The sequence below is a fragment of the Canis lupus genome, chromosome 6 (assembly GCF_048164855.1).
Source record: "Canis lupus baileyi chromosome 6, mCanLup2.hap1, whole genome shotgun sequence".
Classification (NCBI taxonomy): Eukaryota; Metazoa; Chordata; class Mammalia; order Carnivora; family Canidae; genus Canis; species Canis lupus.
Window position 1 is genome coordinate 78,437,470 of NC_132843.1, and position 23,205 is coordinate 78,460,674.

Below are 23,205 nucleotides of genomic sequence, written 5' to 3' on the forward strand. Positions count from 1 at the left end.
GGGACGTCCTGGAGGTACACCAGGCACCCTGAAACTGCTCTGTGTTAGTTCTTTCTATTAAGCTATGATTTCTATTCCCTGCCCTGACCCTTTAGTGTACAGTCAAATATAAAACAATCTATCACTTTCTCAGATCCCCCTGTTGTCCTTTGTAGTCAAGGGCCTCTCCCTACCCCATTCCTGCCAATCCCTGTCCTAATAGTTTGTGATGACTTTTTTTTTTAAAGTAAGCTCTACACTCAAACACGGGGCTCGAACTTACGACCCTGGGATCAAGAGTCGCGTGCTCTATTGACTGAGCCAGCCAGGCGCCCCAGTTTGTAGTTACTTTTTAAAAGTATTAACTTTGCTTTATTCCGTGAGCGTACGTCTATCAGCTGCAGACTCCGCTGAGACTCTTAAGTTCCTGAAGCTCGGTTTTAGTGCGGTGGTTGTACTTGGAGTTTCCACGCCAGCATCTCCCTCCACGGGAAGCCAGGGTGTTTGGTCGGAGCGTGGGGAGTGACGGTCATAGCTCCGTACTGGGTTTGCTTGTTCACACACAGATGAGCCTCCTGTTCCTATGAATCTATTCGTTACCTCCTAGAATCATGAGAAGAGGCCAACCTCTCATGAGGAGAGCATGAGAATAGCCAACCACACCTGAGAGATCCCACGTTTAGCTGCTGGGCCATCATCAGGTGTCTGAACACAAACCATGAGACTAGGAAGAAAATCGACACTGTGCTTGCTGTGCTCCAGGTCAGGTGGTGAAGAGCAAGAGAAGCCCCTTTTCTCTGTGCCGCTATTCGCCTGCCTATTCGCCTGCCGTAGCCCTGGGTGCTTTCAGGCCATCTTCTGGTTTGCTCCTTAGGACAGCCCTGTGAAGTGAGCACAGAATAAGGTCTCGCTTTGGTCAAAGAGTTTGAGTAAAGACTTGGACTATTGCTATCACACAGTGTGTTATTTGCAGAGGATGTGCCTGCCCAACCCTTGTCGTGCTTGGGGTCACAGTGGCCCACGGAGACATTGAGTTGCGTACTTGATTACTACAAATGTGCTGCCTTTATTTATCATTTTGGTGGGGAGGGGCAGAGGCAGAGGCAGAGGGAGAAAGAGAATCTTAAGCAGGCTCCAGGCACAGCACTGAGCCCAATGCGGGGCTCGATCTCACAACTCAGAGATCATCACCTGAGCCGATGTCGAGTCAGATGCTTAACCCATGGAGCCACCCAGGCCTCCCCCACCCCACCTTTTTTTTTTTTAAGATTTTATTTATTCATGAGAGACACAAGGAGAGAGGCAGAGATACAAGCAGAGGGAGAAGCAGGCTCCCTGCGGGGAGCCCCATGTGGGACATCCCGGACCCCGGGGTCATGCCCTGAGCCCAAGGCAGACGCTCAACCACAGAGCCCCCCTGCCAGGGGTCGTGCTTGGGGTCACAGTGGCCCACGGAGACATTGAGTTGCGTACTTGATTACTACAAATGTGCTGCCTTTATTTATCATTTTGGTGGGGAGGGGCAGAGGCAGAGGCAGAGGGAGAAAGAGAATCTTAAGCAGGCTCCAGGCACAGCACTGAGCCCAATGCGGGGCTCGATCTCACAACTCAGAGATCATCACCTGAGCCGATGTCGAGTCAGATGCTTAACCCATGGAGCCACCCAGGCCTCCCCCACCCCACCTTTTTTTTTTTTAAGATTTTATTTATTCATGAGAGACACAAGGAGAGAGGCAGAGATACAAGCAGAGGGAGAAGCAGGCTCCCTGCGGGGAGCCCCATGTGGGACATCCCGGACCCCGGGGTCATGCCCTGAGCCCAAGGCAGACGCTCAACCACAGAGCCCCCCTGCCAGGCGTCCTAAACATCTGACTCTTGATTTTGGCTTAGGGCATGATCTCAGGGTTGTGAGATCGAGCCCCACACCTAGCTGGACCTGGAGCCTGCTTCAGATCCTCTCTCTCTCCCTCTCTCTCTGTGTCCCTGCCCTCCCTCCCCTGCTCCCCCCAACTAGCATGCTCTCTCTTTCTCTAAAAAAAAGAAAAAAATTTCCAAATGCACATGGAAGTCTTTGGTAAACTGTAAAGTACTTTATGATTGTTGCCGTTATCATGGTGCCCAGATCTGTATACTCCATTACAATAGGTCTTAAAGGATCTCTCTTGCCCTTAAACTGTGCAGAACAGTTTATCTTAAATTGGCCCAAGGATACATAAATTCCTTTTCTTTTTCTTTCTCTTTATTTAAAAAAAAATATATATATATATATTTTTAAAGATTTTATTTATTTATTCATGAAAGATACAGAGACAGAGAGAGGCAGAGACACAGGCAGAGGGAGAAGCAGGCTCCAGGCAGGAAGCCAGATGTGGGACTCGATCCCGGGACTCCAGGATCATGCCCTGGGCCGAAGGCAGGCGCTAAACCATTGAGCCACCCAGGGATCCCCCAAAAATATATTTTTTAAGATTTTATTTATTTATTTGTAAGAGACAGAGAGAGGCAGAGGCACAGGCAGAGGGAGAAGCAGGCTCCCTGTGGGGAGCCCGAAGTGGGATTCGATCCCAGGATCCCGGGGATCATGACCTGAGCTGAAGGCAGATGCTCAACCACTGAACCCCCCAGGCACCCCTATGATTTTATTTTTAAGTAATCTCTGCACCCGATGTGGCTTGAACTCAACACCAAGATTAAGAGTCACATACTCCAGCCACGGAGCCATCCAGGCCCTTCCCTCCCTCCCTCCCTTCCTTCCTTCCTTCCTTCCTTCCTTCCTTCCTTCCTTCCTTCCTTCCTTCCTTCCTTCTTCTTTATTAGAGGAGGACATTGTAGGAAGGAAAGTACTGAACAGTTCACTGAGTCGGTACCACAAGGGTGTCGGGCTGGCATGGGGGCAGAGACCTCCTCCTGGGCCTCTGAGGCCATTTGTGGCACCTGCCTGCAGGGGGCAAAGGATGAGGTGGTCAGACAGGCTGTGGCAGTGTGGTCTCCCACCTTGGGGGTCCCTGGGGGTCCTAGGTTGGCCTGCCCAGTCCCCCCCTCCAGTGTCCAGCAGCAGCTCCTACTGCATAATCACTGGACACAGTTGCATCAGTTTGTCGGCTTGAAGCAGCTGCACCCCGTTTACAGAGAACAGCGGGGCCCTGCTCCCCACCTTACTTGCCCTCGCCCAGCAGGGTGCACAAATCGCTCCCAGATCTTGTGGAAAGTCTGCCCGGGTCAGTTCCTCATTGTTGGGGACATGGGGCTCCCTTGGTCCTTGGTCCGCGGGCCTCTTGGGTCCCTCTCTGCACGTGGTATCCACTGTCAAAGTCAGGTAATGGGTAAAAAAACTCTGGAAACATGACTCACGTGTGACACCCCTTAACACACTTTTGAAGGACTTTGCCCTCTGAACCTGTGAGGTAAAATTGGTCTTTTTATTTTCCAAGATAAGTGAAGAATGACTTTGCTCTGACTTATTCTTCTACAGCTTGGGAAGTAGATCATACAAAGCTTTGAGGGCTCAACATCCATTTGCAGAATGGCTGCATAGAAATGGGGCATTTCAGCTATTCTTCACTTTAAAGACATTCATCCTAACCCAAGAACACCACCCACACTCGGGAGCAGCGCCGCTCACTGCGTCGCCTCGTCCAGCAGCCGGGTCTCAAATGACCGATACTAAAAACCGGATTTCGTCTACACTTCCAGGTTCTCTGGGCACCAGGCTAAGCCCAATGGGGCCGGGCCGGCATCCCGGGGATGCTCTCCCTCTGTGTCCATTTCTTTGTTCTCCATTCCCCTTCATTCCATCCTTCCTTTTCTTTCTGTCCAGGCTCCTTTTCTCTTGCCTTTTTTTTTTCCTAAGATTTTATTCATTTATTTGAGAGAGAGAGTGAGCATGCACGGAGGGGAGGAGCAGAGGGACGGGGAGAAGCAGACTCTGCTGAGCAGGGAGCCCGCTGCGGAGCTGGATTCCGGGATCCTCCGGGATCCTCCGGGATCGGGACCTGAGCCCAAGGTAGACTCCTAACCGGCTGAGCCACCCAGGCTTCCTCTCTTCTCTTTTCTTATGCAATTTACTTTCTTCCTTCTCTTAAGCCTCTGGCTTCCTAAGGGCCATTACGGTAATTCCCCTTCCTTCCACCCTTCCTTGCAGGGGGTGTGATTCGAGACCCCCCAGTGGTTGCCTGACACTGCAGATGGTACCCAACCCTACATACACTACTTTTCCTACCTGGTAACATATAATATACAGACTAGGCACAGTGAGAGATTAACAAGTAATAGTAGGAGAACAATGGCAACGATGTACTGTAATAAAAGTTACGGGACTGTGGTCTCAATCTTACTGTGCCGTACTCCCTGCTCTTACTGTGCCGGAGGGAGAGCACAAAGTGCCTACGGGATGAGCTGAAGTGAGGGCAATGGCCTGGGCATCCTGGCATGGTTGACTGGAGAAAGCAAAACCGCAGAAAGCAAAACGATAGCTAAGGCGGGGGGGTGTTACTGTACTTTTTCGGGATTGTGGTTTGGAGACCATGTGGTTGCAAAGCCCCTGGCCTGGGCTATCTCTGCATTTTCCCTTCAAGTGAAATATGGAGCAAGGAGGACAACCTGAACGCCCAAGGTCCAAGGTTGGACAGAGAAAGCCAGAGAGAGTTGGGTAGATAGCTCTAGAATGGGGTGTCTTCAGTGGTACTAGTTGGGAGCTTCTCTCGGGTCCTCCCACGGTGCAAAGTGATTTCCACACGGTGGCATTTTCTTGGGGGGGGGGGGCAGGGTAGCAGGTCTGCTTAAATGGTCAGAAGAGACTGCTAGGCCCGCGTGTGCCCGTGCGTGTGCCCGTGCGTGTGCCCTGGGGCTCTCCCACAAGCACAGCTTAACGCTTCTGCTGCTGCCTAGTAGTAGGGAGGGCTTCTGTACAGGGCGAGGCGGTTCTGCTTGGGTTTTAGCCGCATCCCCGCTGTCCCACCGACTGTTGCCGGTCCTTGCCTCACTCTTAACCTCCTCCTTAGAAATCGACTTCGAGTGCGATGCTTCTGAGCTGCCCTGACCAGGTCTATGCATTTTTCATGTATGGTGTGCTCTGAAGGCACAGCCAGAAACCGTGTGCAGTTTGGGGTAGACACAACTATTGGGTCCTGCTGCTGTTCACGTCTCTCAGAAAACTTCAAAGAAAACCACATTATCTTGAATTATTTAGAAATGTCGCTAGGGTTACACAACATTCGGGATTAACTTTACAACCGAACTGGATCCAACTTCTAATTCGCTAAGAATGCCTTTTCTTTACACGACAGATAGAAAAATTGGCCAATAGGTCCAAAGTCTGTCCTTATTGTGCAATAAGAGCCTTGCAAAGGCGAAATGTAACCTCCCACCGGGGCCTCGGAGGGCGCTGGCCTCGGAGCGTGCATGTAGCTGGCCTTTCATCAGGGGTTCGTGGTGTTGGTTTTTAAAGTCTACAGCAAGACCCCCTCCTGGGAATTGACTATCCCGCTTCTAAATACCCTCCTGACGGAGTATTTTACCTGGGAGAGCAGTACAATTATTTCATTTTAAATTAAAAACATTTTTATGGGAATGAAACGTATAAAGACACAGGATACACGTTGAATTAATGCGCTCAAGACTCGGAGGGATCCAGACTCCTCAGTGGGGAAGGCAGCACATAGGCATCGTGTCTTTACTTTTAAGCAGCATTAAATATATGTGTTTTTGGTAATCTGACAATCCTCAGAATGGTGTTTTAAATGCCGGTTCATTTCCTCTCGGTTCATCTTCCTGATTTTAGACAAGACACACCCTCATTCAGTCGCTAGAAAAGAATCCCATGCACCCAAGTGGTTCTCCCTGGCAGGTCTTGTGTGTATATATCACAGAGTTTTGAGGGCATATCCTGTTTTCAGACATGTTCTCTGAACTGTTGGCTCATTCGAAGGCCTGTTGTTTTATTTTGACCACTGTATCCTGCCTACACTGAAATCACCACAAATGTTTCTTTACCACACACATCCGATCATCACAGTTGTGCTTTTTTTTTTTTTGATCTGAAGTCGTGATGAACAAGAGGCTTTACTTGTTGCCTAATTAAAAAAAAAGAAACATACTAAATACTCCATTTCCCCTTGTAAAATAATGATAGAGATCAGTGTTTGTGCAGAAGTGTTGGCAATAGAATTCTTCAAAAGTTTTCCTTTGGGTGATGAAAAGCTGTTACATTATTTTCACTAGCTAATCAAATGTAATTGGGTAGCTTGAAGTGCCTTAGATTTTCCTTGTACAGTTATCAAAGTGGGAAATGTAACTCAGGGAGCTGATGAAAGGCGTCTCTCATGGCATTCTTTCAATTATAGATCTTACAGAGCGAATGAAAGAACAGGTCTGCTGCTAAAAAACTCAGACGCCTGAAATGCCTCTTAACGGTAACTGCTGTATTAGCTAGTTAACACGTTATTATATATTTTAATTGATTCTTGCTCCAGCTTTGGAGGAAAAAAAAAACCGTTCTGGATCCGTTAAAGTAAGGTGGAGGGGGATGCTTGGGCACAATCATATTGCTGTTTACATTAGGTTCAAATCGAGTCAGGCATTTACAGTGAAAAAAAAAATAGCCCTGGTTCACTTTCGTGGGGAATGACTTGCTTTAAAGGCATTCATATTTTGCACTCGTGTGTTGGGATTCATGGTTATGAGTGTTTTTAAAGGAGCCTTATTTGACCATCGAGAATTACTTTTATGGTTTTATCAATGAAATGTTGCAGTCTTGAAAACATAACTTCAGTGCAGCCATATATTTGAATGGGTGCAACTGAGGTAGTAGCTCTTGAAAAGCATCAAAACACACTATGTCTGCATTTCACCAGGAGGTTAGCATCTTTCTTTAGGGTTGAATCACACTCTCAGGCTGCCCCTAAAACACGTCTGGCATGAATAATTTGTTGTGATGTTGGATTAGGTCAGATTCCGGTTTTATATATTCATTAATTCACTTGTTCACTAGCTCATTCATCAAACATTTAGTGAGCCCCTACTGTGTGTCCATCGAGGCTAAATTGCTAGAGGTAAAAACCAAAGCAGTCCTCACTGGTTACACGTTAAGCCCTCCAGGGCACTTCTCTCAGTTGAAGTAGAATTCACTGGCGTTAATACAGCTCTAAAATACAATGGCAGATCCTACCCTGGAAATCGTGGGCAAGTCCTTGTGATGGGCATGCAAATGATCCTGACTCTGTTTAAACCAACGTTTAAGATTTTTTTTTTAATATTTATTTATTTATTATTTATGATAGACAGAGAGAGAGAGAGAGAGGCAGAGACACAGGAGGAGGGAGAAGCAGGCTCCACGCCAGGAGCCTGACGCGGGACTCGATCCTGGGACTCCAGGATCGCGCCCTGGGCCAAAGGCAGGTGCTAAACCCCTGAGCCACCCAGGGATCCCGTTAAGATTTTATTTAAACTGAAAAATACAATTTAATTCTCAAAGACAACAAATCGACCCTGGAGAAACCGGGCTTTAAGTCCCATAATGACTGAAACAGAGAGAGATTTGCCCAGAGTGTAGTGCAAGCTCTTTGGGAGGCACCAAATCCGGCCTGGGGTGGGAGGTGGGGGTATGATCTGGAAGGGGCGGTAACATCTAAGAGGAGTCTCCCAGTGGGGCCAGATGAGCAAGTGGGAGTAAGGGGGTCAGGGAGACGTTGCTGGCAGAGAACAGCTTGTGCAAAAATCGGAGGCCTTGGCATCATGCTTCTTGGGAACTGTGAATAACTCCAGTAGCTGAGGGCTGAGTGTGTGGGGAAGTGGCCTGAGGCACAGCTAGACCCCCTACCGCTAAGTGAGCAGGGCTACCCAGGTCTTCCTCCTCCCTGGGTTTTATTCAAGGCGGGGAAGCCACCAGCAGAGTAAGTACATGAGACCTGGGCGGATTGGAAATATTACACCATAGCGACTGTTGGACATATGTGAACTGTGTTATTTCCTGATTTTGGTTTTCGTCTAGATTCTCCTTTGTTCCCCAGAGTTTAGTTGGTAGTGCATTCCACTATTGTTTCTTCTAGGTGTCGCTTAAATTTTCTCGTCGTTGTTGCAAAGAAGGTACATGGTTGTTATCTTTCACATACTTATTATTCTTTCAAGTTGGCCTTTTGCCTCTAGGTGAATTTCAGTTATTGGTGACATGTATGTATTTGAGGTCTTGGTCTTTGTTTCATGTTTAATTTAAATAAACATGATGTTTTACTATTTCTTCAATATAACATATTTTTTTGACCAGGATGTTTTGTGGTTGTTTTTTTTTTTTTGAAGTTTAATCTCAGACTGATCTGTTGCTGTTTATGTCTTAGTCATTGATTTAATGGCATCAAGTTTATATATATAAATATATATTTATAATTGATATAATTAACATAATATATAATTAATATAATATATAATTATATTTATATATGAATATATATATTTATATGTAAATATATATATTTTTAAATATATATTGAAGAGTTGAAGAGGGGCTGTCTGGCCCAATGTACTTAAAGTGATCACACACAAGCTTTTAAAATTCCTTATTCTTGGTCCTAGCTCCAACCTGATGAATCATTCCTTCCTTCGCTCAGCATATGTTCACTACATACCCACACTGCCAAGTCCTCTTCCAGACCAGGGGACATTGTAGTGAACAAGATAAACCAGGGTACCGCTTTTATTAGTGTTCACACTCTCGTGGAAGGGAAACAGATGATAAACAAGCCAATAAAAATAATGAGAACTGATAGCGTAAAAGAGTAAGTGGAGCATGGGGAGGGAGGGAGCTCTTCGTATCAGAGAAGTGATATGAAGAGCTGATACTTGAGCTAAAATCTCTAGCAGTAGAGAAGTAATGTTGCTAAATCTGGAGATACAGAAGTCCAGGTCCAGGAATAGCAAGTGCAAAAGCCCTGAGGTAGAAACTAGCTTGGTGTTTTCAAGAAGCATGAGGAGAGCCAAAGGGCATAGAAATCCGCGATTGAGGGGGAAAGTTCGTCTCGTAAGTAGGACAATTTCACGTGGTCCAGCTCATGGAGGGCTTAGATTTTTTTTTTTTCTGTTTGGAACAAGAAATTATAGGAGGATTTTAAGCAATGGACTGACTCCATCAAATCCTCATTATAAAAATGGTGCTCTGGTTGCAGGTGGGAAATAGGTTAAAGGGAAGTAGGGGATCCAGCAGGCCAGGAGAGCTATTATGATGGCTTAGAGAGGGCCGTGATAGTGGAGACGGGGAGAAGTGGATAGATTCAGGATATATGTTGGCACAAAGCTTCCAGAACATGCCAAAAAGGGTTTTGAGAGGAAAAGATGAGACAAGAAGATACCAGTTTTTGACTTAAGCCGTTGAGAGCCATTTCTTGAGAAAGGGAACCAGAATCTCTATTATCAAGGACTGCAGATGTTCTAGAGAGCTCCCTGAACACATAGTTTCAGATGCCAGAGTTGGTCCTTTGTTGTCCTCTTTGTGAATTACTGGTTTATTCTGATCCTTTATTTTTTTCTTAAGGTTTTATTTATTTATTTATCCATGAGAGACACAGAGAGACAGAGACACAGGCAGAGGGAGAAGCAGGCTCCCTGCGGGGACCCTGATGCAGGGACCCTGAGCCCAAGGCAGATGCTCAACCGCTGGGCCACCCAGGCATCCCCAGATCCCCATTTTTATTCAAGAGAACACAGCTAACCCACCCTATGCAGATAGAATTCAAGCTCTTCTGAAAGGGAGGGATTCTCTACCATCCTCGGCAATCTATTTCAGAGCTTAACAGACATTTTTTTATATACAACTTAAACCTTTTCTTGCTTATCACGTCACTCCCTCTGGGTCTGTCAATATGGTGAAAGCATGAGGTTACCCTCCACTTGATCCTAACCTTTTATTTAATTACTTGTTGAGTAGCTGCTAAATGAAAACCTAAAAATATTGTCATTAAGAGATCCAAACTTGTTTCAGTAATTCAGACAGAAGAGTCTTGTTCTGGTTTTGTTGTTAACAGTTGTCTTTTTTTTTTTTTTTAAAGATCTTATTTATTTATTCATGACAGAGAGAGAGGCAGAGACACAGGCAGAGGGAGAAGCAGGCTCCCTGCAAGGAGCCTGATGCGGGACTTGATCCCAGGTCTCCAGGATCATGCTCTGGGCTGAAGGTGGTGCTAAACCTCTTGAGCCACCCGGGCTGCCCAAGTTGTCTGTTCTTTTTAGGGAGAGAAGCGAGTGCCTAGGAGGGGTTTGGGAAGGAGAGAGAATCCTAAGCAGGCTCCGTGCTCAGTGTGGAGCCTGACACAGGGCTTGATCTCAGCTGATATCATGACCTGAGCCAAAACCAAGGGTCGACACTTAACTAGCAGAGCCATCCAGGCATCCCCAGACTTGTTAAGACTGGATCCCTGGGGCACCTGGGTGGCTTGGTTGGTTAAACGTCTGCCTTGCACTCAGGTCATGATCCCTGGGTCCTGGAATCAAGCCCTGCATTGGGCTCCCTGCTCAACTGGGAGTCTGCTTCTCCCTTTCCCTCTGCCCCTCCCCCTGCTCATACGCGTGCGTGCACGCTCTCTCAAATAAATAAAATCTTTTTTTTTTAAATGGATCTCTATGCTAATCAAACTGACCAGGTTGCAAAATTCGATCTGAGTGGCACACAGGGAAATTAATAGCTGAGAACATTTAGGGCTTGCCCCACATGACTTTTTTGTTCTAAGATTGGCTCTGAGCTGAAGGAAGATGGGAACTTTGGATCTCTTGTTTTAAAGGTGTAGAATGTGACCTTTAAAAGTATTTTGTCGGGATCCCTGGGTGGCGCAGCGGTTTGGCACCTGCCTTTGGCCCAGGGCGCGATCCTGGAGACCTGGGATCGAATCCCACATCAGGCTCCTGGTGCATGGAGCCTGCTTCTCCCTCTGCCTATGTCTCTGCCTCTCTCTCTCTCTCTCTCTGTGACTATCATAAATAAATAAAAATTAAAAAAAAATAAATAAAAGTATTTTGTCTTACCTTAGTATGGATTCTTTAGAAGAATTTGACCCAAAATTTGAGTCAGTGCCTGGACATAGGCCCAGTTTGTTTTCCTCCATAGTCCGTTTAATGAGGATAAAATTCCAATCCTTAAGTTGACTTTGTCCTTCTGAAAACTTTTCAACTTTCTCTCTATATTAACATCAACTACAGAAGGGATGGTCTTGTCAGTGCTTCTCTCTGCCCAGTGCAGAGCAGTGGGCAGTGTTTGGATTATCAGACAAATCCAGGGATTCAGGATGCTCGGGTGGCTCAACGGTTGTGCGCCTGCCTTCAGCTCAGGTTGTGATCCTGGGATTCCGGATCGAATCCCAAATCAGGCTCTGTGCAGGGAACCTGCTTCTCCCTCTGCCTGGGTCTCTGCCTCTCTCTCTCAGTCTGTGTGTCTCATGAATAAATAAATAAATAAATACATAAATACATAAATACATAAATACATAAATACATAAATAAATAAATAATCTTAAAAAAAATCCAGGGATTCATACAAAATTATAGATGAGCATGAATATGTCACACTAGAATTAATCACCCTGTTAATAGTAATGAGTGCTTTATCTATTAGAATCCTTCAATCTCCTGATATTCCAAAAGGTCTTGGTTTCCCATTACTTAGCGCCTTACTTACTTCTAGGCATTGGAGAAAAAAAAAGTGGTATTATTTTCTCTGATATCTTTGCAGTTGAAAAAACTTCTTGCCAGTTCATATATTAGCTCCAGTCAGTGGTCACTTGCCGCAGAGATAGACTCCAGCTCTATGGATCCTGAAGTTTACAGTTTAGGAAGTTTTTCTTTCTTTCTCTTTCTTTCTTTCTTTCTCTCTTTTTTCTTTCTTTCTTTCTTTCTTTCTTTCTTTCTTTCTTTCTTTCTTTCTTTCTCTCTCTCTCTCTCTCTCTCTCTCTCTCTCTCTCTTCTTTCTTTCTTTCTTTCTTTCTTTCTTTCTTTCTTTCTTTCTTTCTTTCTTTCCTTTCTTTCCCTTCCTTCCTTCCTTCCTTCCTTCCTTCCTTCCTTCCTTCCTTCCTTTTTCTTTCTTTCTTATTTTGATTTTTTTTTGTTTTGTTTTAAAGATTTTATTTATTTATTCATGAGAGACACAGAGAGAGATGCAGAGACACAGGGAGAGGGAGAAGCAGGCTCCCTGCGGGGAGCCCGATGGAGGACTCGATCCTGGGTCTCCAGGATCACCTCCTGGTCCGAAGGCAGGTGCTAAACTACTGAAACACCCAGGGATCACCTAGGAAGTTTTTCTTGATGAAAGAGAATGTATGAATGTCTTCTATTTTGCAAATTTTGCAAACACAGATCTTGTGTGTACAATTGCTTGGATCCATGGAGACCCTAGAAAGTGCCCGAACACAGGAAGGTTTATGAAGCTGAAGCTTATTAGGTGCAGGTACAAGTCTTCTGATTTGCTCACATATACAAATACATGCACTTCTTTCATACCTATACATTTGTTGACTCATCACAATATGCACTTTAAATATTTTATGATTCTATGTCAGCCACTTTTCAATAAATAAATAAATAAATAAATAAATAAATATTGGCACCAAAGGAGTATGTGTTAATTTTTTTTAAAGATTTTATTTATTTATTCATGAGAGACACACACACAGAGAGAGAGAGAGGCAGAGACACAGGCAGAGGGAGAAGCAGGCTCCATGCAGGGAGCCCGACGTGGGACTCCTGCTAAACCGCTGAGCCACCGCGACTGCCTGAGTATGTGTTAATTAAATGAATGGACAGCAGAGCACCTTTGCGCAGACTTTTGGTGTGAAAAGTAGTGAGAGCTGGGATGCCTGGGTGGCTCAGCAGTTGAGTGTCTGCCTTGGGCCCAGGCTGTGACCCTGGGGTCCCGGGATCGAGTCCTGCATCACGCTCCCTGCATGGAGCCTGCTTCTCCCTCTGCCTGTGTCTCTGCCCGTCTCTATCTCATAAATAAATAAACCTAAAAAAAAAAAATAGAAAAGTAATGAGAGCAAGAAGGCCGTCTCACAACTTCTAGGAACCAAGACGTATTTTTGCTAGTGTCTTGCGGTTTTTATTTGTAAGTAGTCTACAAGTCAAGAATATCCTTTCAATAAAATAATTAAGCAGAGATTTCTTTCTTTTTTTTTTTAAGATTTATTTATTTATGATAGACATAGAGTGAGAGAGAGAGAGAGAGAGGCAGAGACACAGGAGGAGGGAGAAGCAGGCTCCATGCCGGGAGCCTGATGTGGGACTCGATCCTGGGACTCCAGGATCGCACCCTGGGCCAAAGGCAGGCGCTAAACCTAGCTGAGCCACCCAGGGATCCTAAGCAGGAGATTTCATAGGTGCTTTCTGCATCATAACATTTAATAGAAACTGTTCTAAAAATTGAATGTATAAACAAGTGTGAATTAGAGCTGGTGTGAATTGCTGGGTTTTGCTCTGTGAGAAGCCCGCCTGATTAGGTATGAGCATGAGCAGAAATGAGGTTCAGCAGTGTCAGTCTGTGTGTTGGCCATCAAGTAAATGGGAGAATTCTGGAAGAATTTATAGGGAATGACGGAAACGTGGTGGCATACTTATCTTTTGAAATGAGAACCAAACTTCCTACTTTTCCTAGATAGATATCCTTTTATGAGGTGGACTACTTACCCAGATGGCTGACTGGTGAGAGTTTAGGGATCAGTGGCATCCTATGTAGAACCACTCTGATTAGTGTTCTTCGATTTCTAAATTAAATGTACCATACAAAACACTTTCAGAGAAGGGAACTCATATCCACAAAATACTATTTCAACTGCTTTTGAATTTTTGTTTTTTTTTTTATAGCTTTGAGCCCTTATCCTACTTCACCTGAGGAAGTAGAAAAAAAAACCTTAATATATCAATAATTACCTTAGACTTGAAAGCACTTTGCTGCACAGATGCAATATTTCACAAAGGTTTCTGAAGTAAGGAGTATTTATTTAGCTTTAACTTTACCAAAACAAAACATTAGGTAAAAACACATTGAAAGGCACTTAAACTGACAACGGCACCCAGACTCTATTGTATTACATTTGAGTGTAGGGCAAATCCAGTTGTTAAATTATCCCATATTGAGAATTAGTGAATAAACATCTACATAATTGCCCCCACTTTCCCTGATCCTCTTAGTTGGATCAGTTGTAGAGCAGAGGAATAAAAAATATTTTTATTCAAAGAGAGCTTTTGAGATTGAATGCTATAATTAAATGCTGATTGTTTTTCTAAATAGACGATTTCAGATTTAAAAAAACCTAATTATCTCCATTCTAGTAGATTTTAAGGTTGTGATGAAAAGCTGAGCTGATATTCAATGAGACCAGAAGTGCCTGTACCACCTGTGTTACTCAGCATCTCACTCTGAGGTGGAGCCGATTAGAATGTTTAACAGATTTTTTCCCTGAAGATCTTAAAAGTTGATCGGCTTAAAAAATAGTCGATCAGTTTAAAAAACCATCTTCAGTTTGAATTTGTGATAAAACCGCATGTGCTGTGTAATAAAAGGCTGTATGGATATGGGATGTTGGTTGAGGTTGACAATATATATACTTTTTATTGCCTTAGATGTGGGGAAGATTTGCTCCGTATTTGGCATAACTGTTGATAAAGAAGTACTTACAAAGGGACAGGATGTAAGTAACTTATCAAAAATCAAGGTGAAGGAATAGCAGAAGTAAATGTGGCAAAATTAATCTTGCCACTTTTGGATGCTTCTTATACCAGAAAACCCATTAGCTTCAAAGCAGATTCCTAGGTATCACCACTTACTCTAGAAAGCAGTTTGGGGATGAGGGGAACAAAGTATGCATTTTTTAGCATTAAATTTTCTAACCATATTGCATAGTAATCAGATACCTTTTAAAATTATAGTCTATTGATTAATAAATAAACAGTAGATTAGCTATAATAGCAATTTTCCTTCAAAAGCAAGATGAAATTTGAGTGATTTGAGAATGTGCGAACCATGACACACATGAAAATCTTTTAATCAAAACACCCAAAGGTCAAATAATAAGTTTTCATATACAATTTTCGGGGAAACATTTTATGCCCCTCCCCCACGTTGAAATCTGTTTTTAGTTAATACGGAAATGGGAGTAAAATATTTTATCAAGCCTAAATATAGGCTTTTATATATTAAAAGAAAATCTATTTACAGGTAATTTGTTACTAAATAAAATCTTGGAGGAACACTTTAAATTACCAAAAAGGTAAGGTAACAATAAACACAGGAAATATAAATGAATAAAGTGTTCACAGAGTCATACTGCTTTCTGGACTATAAATAACCCCCCAACTCTGCCACTATTATTAGCATGTATGAACAAAAGAAGATTCCAGAAATAGAAAGGGGAAGAGCATCTCAGTGAGCCTTGTATTCCATGGCATAGGAAATGTTTCTAGCAAGCTCATGAATTTAGGGGGTTAATTGATTTTTAAAAAGGACATTTCCATGCTGTCTGTTTGCCAAGGAAATTCTTTTACTGGCATGTTTGTAAAATTGGCAGGCCGATGTTTCCTCTGGGTGACACAAGGTGTGATGAAGAATTTTATCTTTACTTCCTTACTAAAATCAGCACTGATGGCTTGCCTTTTTGTTAACTTATTTGGTTATTATCAGATGACATCTATGGATGATCAATCAGTGCGGTTCAAGTTGGAAGGTGGGGGGTACACGCTGGGCAGCCTGGTCTCAGTTTCACCGGGGCCACCAGTGAGCTCTATCTATGGCTTTGGTCAAAGCCTTTTATATGTAACCCTGAGCCACAGTTCCCTGATTGATGAATGTAGCAAACATACCTTGTCCCTGCTCACAAGCCACCCGTGGCAGGAGGGACAGGCTTGTGAACGCATAATCAGAATTTACAAAGAATGTATCATAGAGTTGATCCGTGCGAGAACACAGGGCAGAGGAGTTGTGTCTGTGTAACGGGCATTGGGGAAACATTTCTATTTTATTTTTTATAACAAGAGGACTCAACATGCATGAACATGACAGATCTACTTCGAGTTTCTGATTGTCTTATTCATTTGTTTCTGTTTGAGAACTAAATTATGAGTAAGATCATTTGAGAACCGATTATGAAACTAGTTGAAAGTGAGAGAAACACAAATTTCAAGTACTTTTGTTTTGTTTTTAATAGGTAGAGAGAGCAGAATTAATGAAGATTTACTCCTCCACATGTGAATATGTTTTCCCATAAGTAGTTACGGTAGTAATTATTTTTTAAATATAGTCATGGTTTGGTGATTTTCAGGATATGAAATTACACAGAAGTGGTATCTAGTAATAAGATTATTTTTTTTAAAAAAAAACATCAATTACTTATTCACAAGCTATAGGTGTATTCTGATGAAAGAGATCATCCTGTAGGGAAAATAAGTATTAGAATTGCCCCTCTCCAGTAGAAATTTATTATTTTCCAATGATCAGTGAGACAGCTCTGTGATTATTTCATTTAGCAATGTTTTTGTGGGCCTGCTATGTGCAATGTCAAACAAGACAAACAATATCTTCTAGAATATGTTCCAATGTCTGTTTAGAATGAAACGTTTAAAAAGTACACGCAAGTCAGATGTTGATTGCACATCCCACCTGGCACTTCCTAAATATGTGGCCCCATTTTTAACCACAGAAAAGAGGGAAGCCTCTTTGCTTCAGCAATATGCAAATTAATTTTGAGTGTGCAAGTAATTTGAGCAGACATTGATTTAGAATTACTGTTGTGGGTAATTTCCACTTCCATGATTGCTTTTGTTAAAAGTAAATGCCAATCAGAGAAAAAGTGTAAAATAGAGCAGAAATCTGTCCTATGCACTTGGTTATTGATGAGCTAGCATAAACCATATCCTTATACGTTCCACTGCAAAGGCAAAAGTCCCATGTCTATGTCCTGTGTCCACCTCTCCATTTATCCCATTCATATTAGCTTTTTCTCCAGCTGCTCTTTGCCTTCCTTTTTTTTTTTAAAAAATCATTTTGGACTAAGGTGAGGATATAACAGGAGTCTTTTTGAACCTTCTGTAACCAGGTTTTCAGAAAACATAAGCATGGTAGTTTGAATTTAGAACAAGTACAAGTGTATATAAAAGCTCTTCTGGTTTCATTTGATTTTTTTTTTTTTTTTGGTTAAGAAACAATAGTGTTTATTTACCCTGTTTGGCTTAGAATTTCTTTGGTATTCAGTTCTTTTAATTTTAAAAAGAAACTAAACTCAATAACATCTTTAAGAAACAAAGTAGTTTTCAGTTGAGGGTGGGTGAGGAAGTTATATGAAGATTGAGTGGGAACCTCAACCCAAGGACATAATAGACAAGAAACAATTTTTTTTCTCCCTTTTCTTCAGAAGTAGTCTTCCGCATGGTTTAATGTGCTAACATAACCCCGGTTCCAATATTTCAAAAGATACAGAACTTCCCAGCATGATGATAAAGTTTTCCTGTGTTCCAATAATAAAACCTCAACGTACCAGTGATTTCCAGTTCCTTTGTGGCTCAGCAACTTGTGAAGACCAACTAACTCCTAAGTACTCAGCCTGCAGTATCAGTGTGGGAGTCGGAAACAGATGTTCACGGGACAATGCCATTTGTTGTCACTGTCGATACTATGTGGCAACTTTCCCAAACGAAATTGTTTGTGGATGGAAAAGAATGTAAGCAGTGATTCATGCCCAGGAATTTTTTTTTTTTTTTTTTTGGCTGCGGGCTAACCATATTTTATTTGTTTTAAATCATAGAACATTAGTGGATTAAAAGTTTTAGGATAACTTACTATTAGACTATCTTTTCCATTTTTTTTTTTTTTTTGGTCCAGCATTTCCTTCTAAAAGGAGTGCCTCATTTAGGTGGTTTACTGAAAATATTAAGTGTTTACTCTTAGTTGAGAATTCAGGTAAATGATTGACATGCCTTGTTAAGTATTTTTGTTCATAATTTGGAAGCATAGAGAATTTAAAATAATTAAACATTAAGTAGAAACACTTATGGATTAAAAAAAGAAACATTTATTGATAGGCAGTGCATGACCTTGGTTTGAAATTTTCATGAATATTACAAAGGAGAGTCCAATAACATAGAAGAGACGGTGGATTTATATGTACAAATGAAATACTAATTTATAGAGAAACTTAAAATGTGCTCCCAATGAAATAGGCACAATAAGCTACTTAAAAATTAGGCCCAGTGTATTATATGACACATACGCAAACCATCCTCTTCAGGAAGAAAACCTAACAAGAATTCAAAGCATAATATCTATCATTCTAGTGCCGTTTTTATAAAAACAAATTTTAATCCACAAATGAAAGTCTTTTAATGTTTATTCATAACAACAGATGCCTAAGGCCATAATTATAAAATGTTTTATGTTCCTTTAAATAACAGGTATCTCTTATAATTAGGTTTCTACATCACAGAAAAATTATTTTAAGAGACGTGAAACAAAATCTGACTTTTAAACAACAGCCAAAGGAAAGATTGCTATCACATGTAGTGGAAGGTTCCTAGACTAGGAAGCAAGAGTCTGGAGTTCTAGTTCCTCTAACTATCGCTTTAATAAATTGTGGTTTGTGCCTTTTTTCTCTTGCTTGGCCTTCTTTGTCTCACCTACAAGATGATGGGTCAGGCTGGATGGATGGTCTCTAGGATTCTTTCAGGCTCTCACAGTTTTTGATTCTTATTTAGTAATAAAACCTTTGAGACCTTCAATTTTACTTTCTAGCAGTCACTGTTAGGGATTTCTTTGGACCACAAACACCTTGGAGAATCCGATGAATGCTATTATTAATCTTGCCAGGAAAACTCATAAACAGAACATTTTGCATGCAATCCTAGGGCTTTGTAGACCCCTGGGAGTCTGGGGGTGGTCCCAGGTTAAGAACCCTGTGGCTCTCTAAAGAAGATTGGTATCCTCATGTTTCTGTGGCGATTGAAGACATATTTTAAAATGGTTCCAAACTTCAGCATCTGAACTTTGCAGTTATTTTTCTAAGGTCGATGGTTTTTACCTTCTAACCTTTCTAAGTTAGAAATTCGACATTGGTGTCAGCATGCTTGAAGAATGAAAACACACGTTAGTTGGCCAACGGAAGACCTGTAGAGTGCTTGAAAGAAATACTGTGTGCGCGCAGCTAGAGTATAGGGTTACAAAGGATGCCACTATATCCTGGCTAGAGTCCTTGCTTTGGGACAGGAAACAAGGAACTAAGGTATGCTTGCATCTCTAGCATCAGCAAACCCAAACTGGTTATTGTTGTGATTGTTGTTGTTTTTAATTGGTGAAGAATTCAAAAGTAAACACCCCTACCAAAGAAATAATAATGGGCCTGGGGAATACTGGAATACACAAAGTGACTGGAGAAAGTCATCATTTAAGTAATAAATACAAACAAGGGATGAGTTCTAATTCAGATTTAAGAATATGTGAATGGCTAATTTCCTTACCGTAGATCTCTCTCTCTATGTTTTTTAAACCATTCATGGGCAAGTCTACATTTTCCTAAATTATCATTTGGAGAAAGCTTTAGATTTTTAAAAGGACTTTCCTACACAGGAAAGTCATTTGCTCCTTCAGTTACTATCATTCTTTAATGCATAACACGTAACGAAACATGTGCGATTCATTTTAACGAATCGTGTTAAGTCTCAAGAATTTACTAAACCACTTATTTCACCTAGAATATGTAGGTGCTTTCGTAAAATTTCTTTTTTGCCTCCCTAAATTTTAAATTTTCGGGCTTTTAAATTCTCAAGCTGGAAATTCTTCATGGGCTCTCTTTCTCTTTCTATTCATTCTGTATTAAGGTCCAATTAGATAGATTTCTGTTGCCCATTTCTGGCCTTCACAGCAACTCTATGGCGTTACCGAGAAAACAGAAATCCTAATCCTGATGTTACAGGAAAGCCCCCAGTTCTACTTGACAGAAACGATTTCAATGAGGGAGTCCCGGGCCTACCTTTTCTATTTCACTAGAACAAATGTTCTTGGTATTAAGGGGAAATCCTTGGATACCAGATAACCCGCTCACACTCTGTGGAGCAGAGTTACTTAGAGCACTCTGAATCCCATCTTTGATCTCTGGCGATATTTTTCTCTGTTATGTCACAGAGGTCACCTGGCTCATGTGTGACAAACTGCCTGCATAAGTCACAGTGCCAGTGGCAGAGATTTGTAACCATGCCCCTGGTCCATTGCCTTTGAATTATTTCACAGGCCCGCTGCTTTACATTTACACTCTGTCGGAAGATGAACAGGGGAAGGGAGTAAAATCAAGGGCAGGGTCTCATCCTGAAGGACAAGAGGAAACAGGTGGAGGGTTAATGGCCCTGGAGCGATTCCACAAGCCTCTCAGGCTTGATATATGGGCCTCGGGCCTAAAACGGGCATTGGCTTTCAAAGATATATTATTTCATTTGAGGAGAGACATTCTGGAGTTCCTGCATTTGTCTGCTGATAGATGATCCTCTGTCCACAATTGGTTATGGCGTGTGAGTTTTCCTTGGGCCTGCTCCCGTACATAAAAATTTTGCTGAGCTCTCCAACCTTTCACATGCCTTTAAGAATGGGACGTGTGTAAGCCCGTTGGCAGGCTGTTGGATTTTTGTTGCTGCTATTTTAGTAGTTCCTTTTGAACCATGAGGCAAGTGGGGGATGAAAGACACTTCTGTTCATTCATACCTAACTTGATAAGAGTGGCCTTGCCCACCCAAAAAAAAAAGGGGGGGTGGGTGGGTGAAAGGGATATTGGGAATCAGATGTGTGTCATTCTGGTGAGATGAGCTCAGTAGGGTCTTCAGAAGTGGCTTCCATGAGAGATAGACACCACCAAACAGCTCTTGACTTTGTGTTTTGCCTTCTTCCTTAAGCTCTGCAGGGATGGCTTACTCCATTTTATTCTCGCCTTCAGAAAGTTTGAGGTGATTTGGGGTCGGGGGGTGCCAAGAGCTGGGGAAAGAAGCTTCGCAGAAAGAGATGATTGGTTTGCCCCCACATGAACCGCCGGGCAGCGCTACCAGAAATCTGTCTCACGGCTCCGACGTTACAGATGAATCGAATTGGTCACTAGATTGATGTGGAACCAGCCCCTCGAGTGAACCTCGTGTGGCCTTTAGAAAGTCGTCCCACGGAGTCGAAGACCGCAGGAGTCCCTCACGCCCCTGCTTCCACGTGTTCGTGCAGTGAACATCCGTGACAATCTTCGGAATTCTAGCGTGTCCTCGTACAAGTGTTCTAAAGTCAGGGCTCAGCTGTGGCTCTGGGGTGTTTTTGTGAAACCTCTGACTTTATGGTTCCCGGGAATTGTTGCAGCAGCCCAGTCCGAAAGAGAATGCGTGTTTTTTTTGACAGGCCCCCAGTAAAGATGAGCCCGTGGCCCCCTGTCTGAGGCAGGGGAGCTCCCTCCCGGGGCCTTGGCGTGCGGGGAGCCCTCCCCACGCCATCTGCCTGTGGACACTTGTAACCAGAATAGCTTTGTCGAGGGCACACTCCTCACTTGGAGGAACTTTCCATTATCATTACGGACACGTCGGTGTTTATCGCAGTTGGTACTGGGCATGGGGTCTGCTAAGAGAGGCCCTGGTGCGCTTCCCAGGCCCAGCCCCCGCAGGAGGGTGCGGGGAGGCCTGGGGTCTGGCCATTGGCTCCTTAAAAGGCGCTTATCCTTTTCTTTTTCTCTGGAATATTGTAAAGCACAAGGTAAGCCAGCAGTGGAGACGAGAGAGGCGGGAGTACCTGCAGGAAGGAAATGGACCTGCTCTTCCTAAAGGGAAGGCTTCGGGTCACTCGTTCTGTAGGGAGCTCAGTGAGGACTGTTAGCAGGCAGGAGAATCTGCTTTTCCACTTGTTGCTGGGGTAAATGGATAAAAGGCTGCCAAGGACTTCAAGCCCCCAGTTGGGGGTCCCATGGATGAAATAATCCCGGCAGAAGGGCAAGTCCCAAACCACACGGGCAACGCTTTTCAATCCCAGAACGTAACGTGGTTGTTTTAGGCCTTTGTGCCTGTGACCCCCAAATACTTCGTTTTTCGTGTTTGAAAAGTTCCCAACTTTATACTTCGGTCGTATTTGCCCTTCTTCTGCGGTATTTCCCAGGCGGTAGACCAGGATCCTGTGGGTTATGTCATCTTTGCCTAAAGCAAAGATCCAATCAAAGGGTCTGACATAATGGAAGCTCATTCTGAATTAGTAAATAACGCCAGTGCCCTGCATCTGTCGGAGTGGCCCGGCTCAGATGGACACCTCCAGAAGCTGATCCATAGGAAGCCAAATACTTGCAAACAGTCTCTTAATTGCTCATTTGCAGTTGGACAAAATGCTAAACGCAGAAAGACTTCAAAGCCGATGGAATCTGCATTGAAAACAGGATCTCAATACACATAGTCGCTTATTGTTGCAAAATTAGAATAACAAATGTTCCCAGCGGGAAGCCAACATAAACTTGCCTGAGTATTATTCAACCTGAGACTTATTCAACTTTTTTTTTAAAACAGCAATAGAAGAGGCATACTTCTCTGTTTGCTATTCTATACCGTTCATTTTAATGATATATTTAAGTCTCCATCGCACTTTGTATTTTTACGTGTAATTACCCGTATTAAAAAAAACACTCATTAGTGTTCTGTTCCACTGACTTAATTATGCCCTTAATTAAATCTTGACTAACTGGGGGTCACTGCAGTGTCAGTGGGATTTGTCACTGTTCGTCAGCAGGTGTCTGGTTGCATCTATTTCGGGTTTTCCTATGGTTTGAATCTATTTAAGAGCTCGCCTTTTCCCTAAATGCCGGAGAAGGAGAGTTCTCATTGGAGGGAAGGAATAGCATATATTTGACAGGCAACTGCTCCTCAAAAGCCTGTTTGTAAGAAGACATTTTCGGTATTAGTTTAGGAAAATCTCTGGATTAGGGGAATGATGTTGGGTACAGCCGATGTACTTTTAAGAAAATCAACATGTTTACACCTCTAAAAATTATGATCATGTTTATGTATACAATTCTAAAAGTTCTTTAAAGAACAAAAAGTGGCTGTTTTGTTATGAGAATATCATATATGATGTTTTGTACCAGGCACCTTGTTAATGATGTGGTCGACATTTGTCACTGTAAAAATATAAAACAAATGCAAAAATAGGATTCGAGCTGAAACAGAAAAAATGTCTTTCATGTGTCTAATGTACACAGAAAAATCAATTCATTATTTGGAAGG

General features: G+C 42.8%; 1 protein-coding gene and 2 long non-coding RNA genes across 7 annotated transcripts in view; 2 read left to right on the forward strand and 1 right to left on the reverse strand.

Annotated features, from left to right (window-relative positions):
* NR5A2 (nuclear receptor subfamily 5 group A member 2) overlaps positions 1-23,205 on the forward strand; it is a 138,606-nt gene that overhangs the window by 27,276 nt on the left and 88,125 nt on the right. The window lies entirely within an intron of this gene.
* Positions 356-20,087, reverse strand: LOC140635965 (uncharacterized). The gene is made up of 3 exons (XR_012033341.1): positions 17,475-20,087; positions 13,633-13,709; positions 356-860 (listed from the first exon to the last, which is right to left on the reverse strand). It is a non-coding gene; the product is annotated as an uncharacterized lncRNA (long non-coding RNA).
* On the forward strand, positions 19,904-21,662 carry LOC140635964 (uncharacterized). The gene is made up of 2 exons (XR_012033340.1): positions 19,904-20,490; positions 20,869-21,662. It is a non-coding gene; the product is annotated as an uncharacterized lncRNA (long non-coding RNA).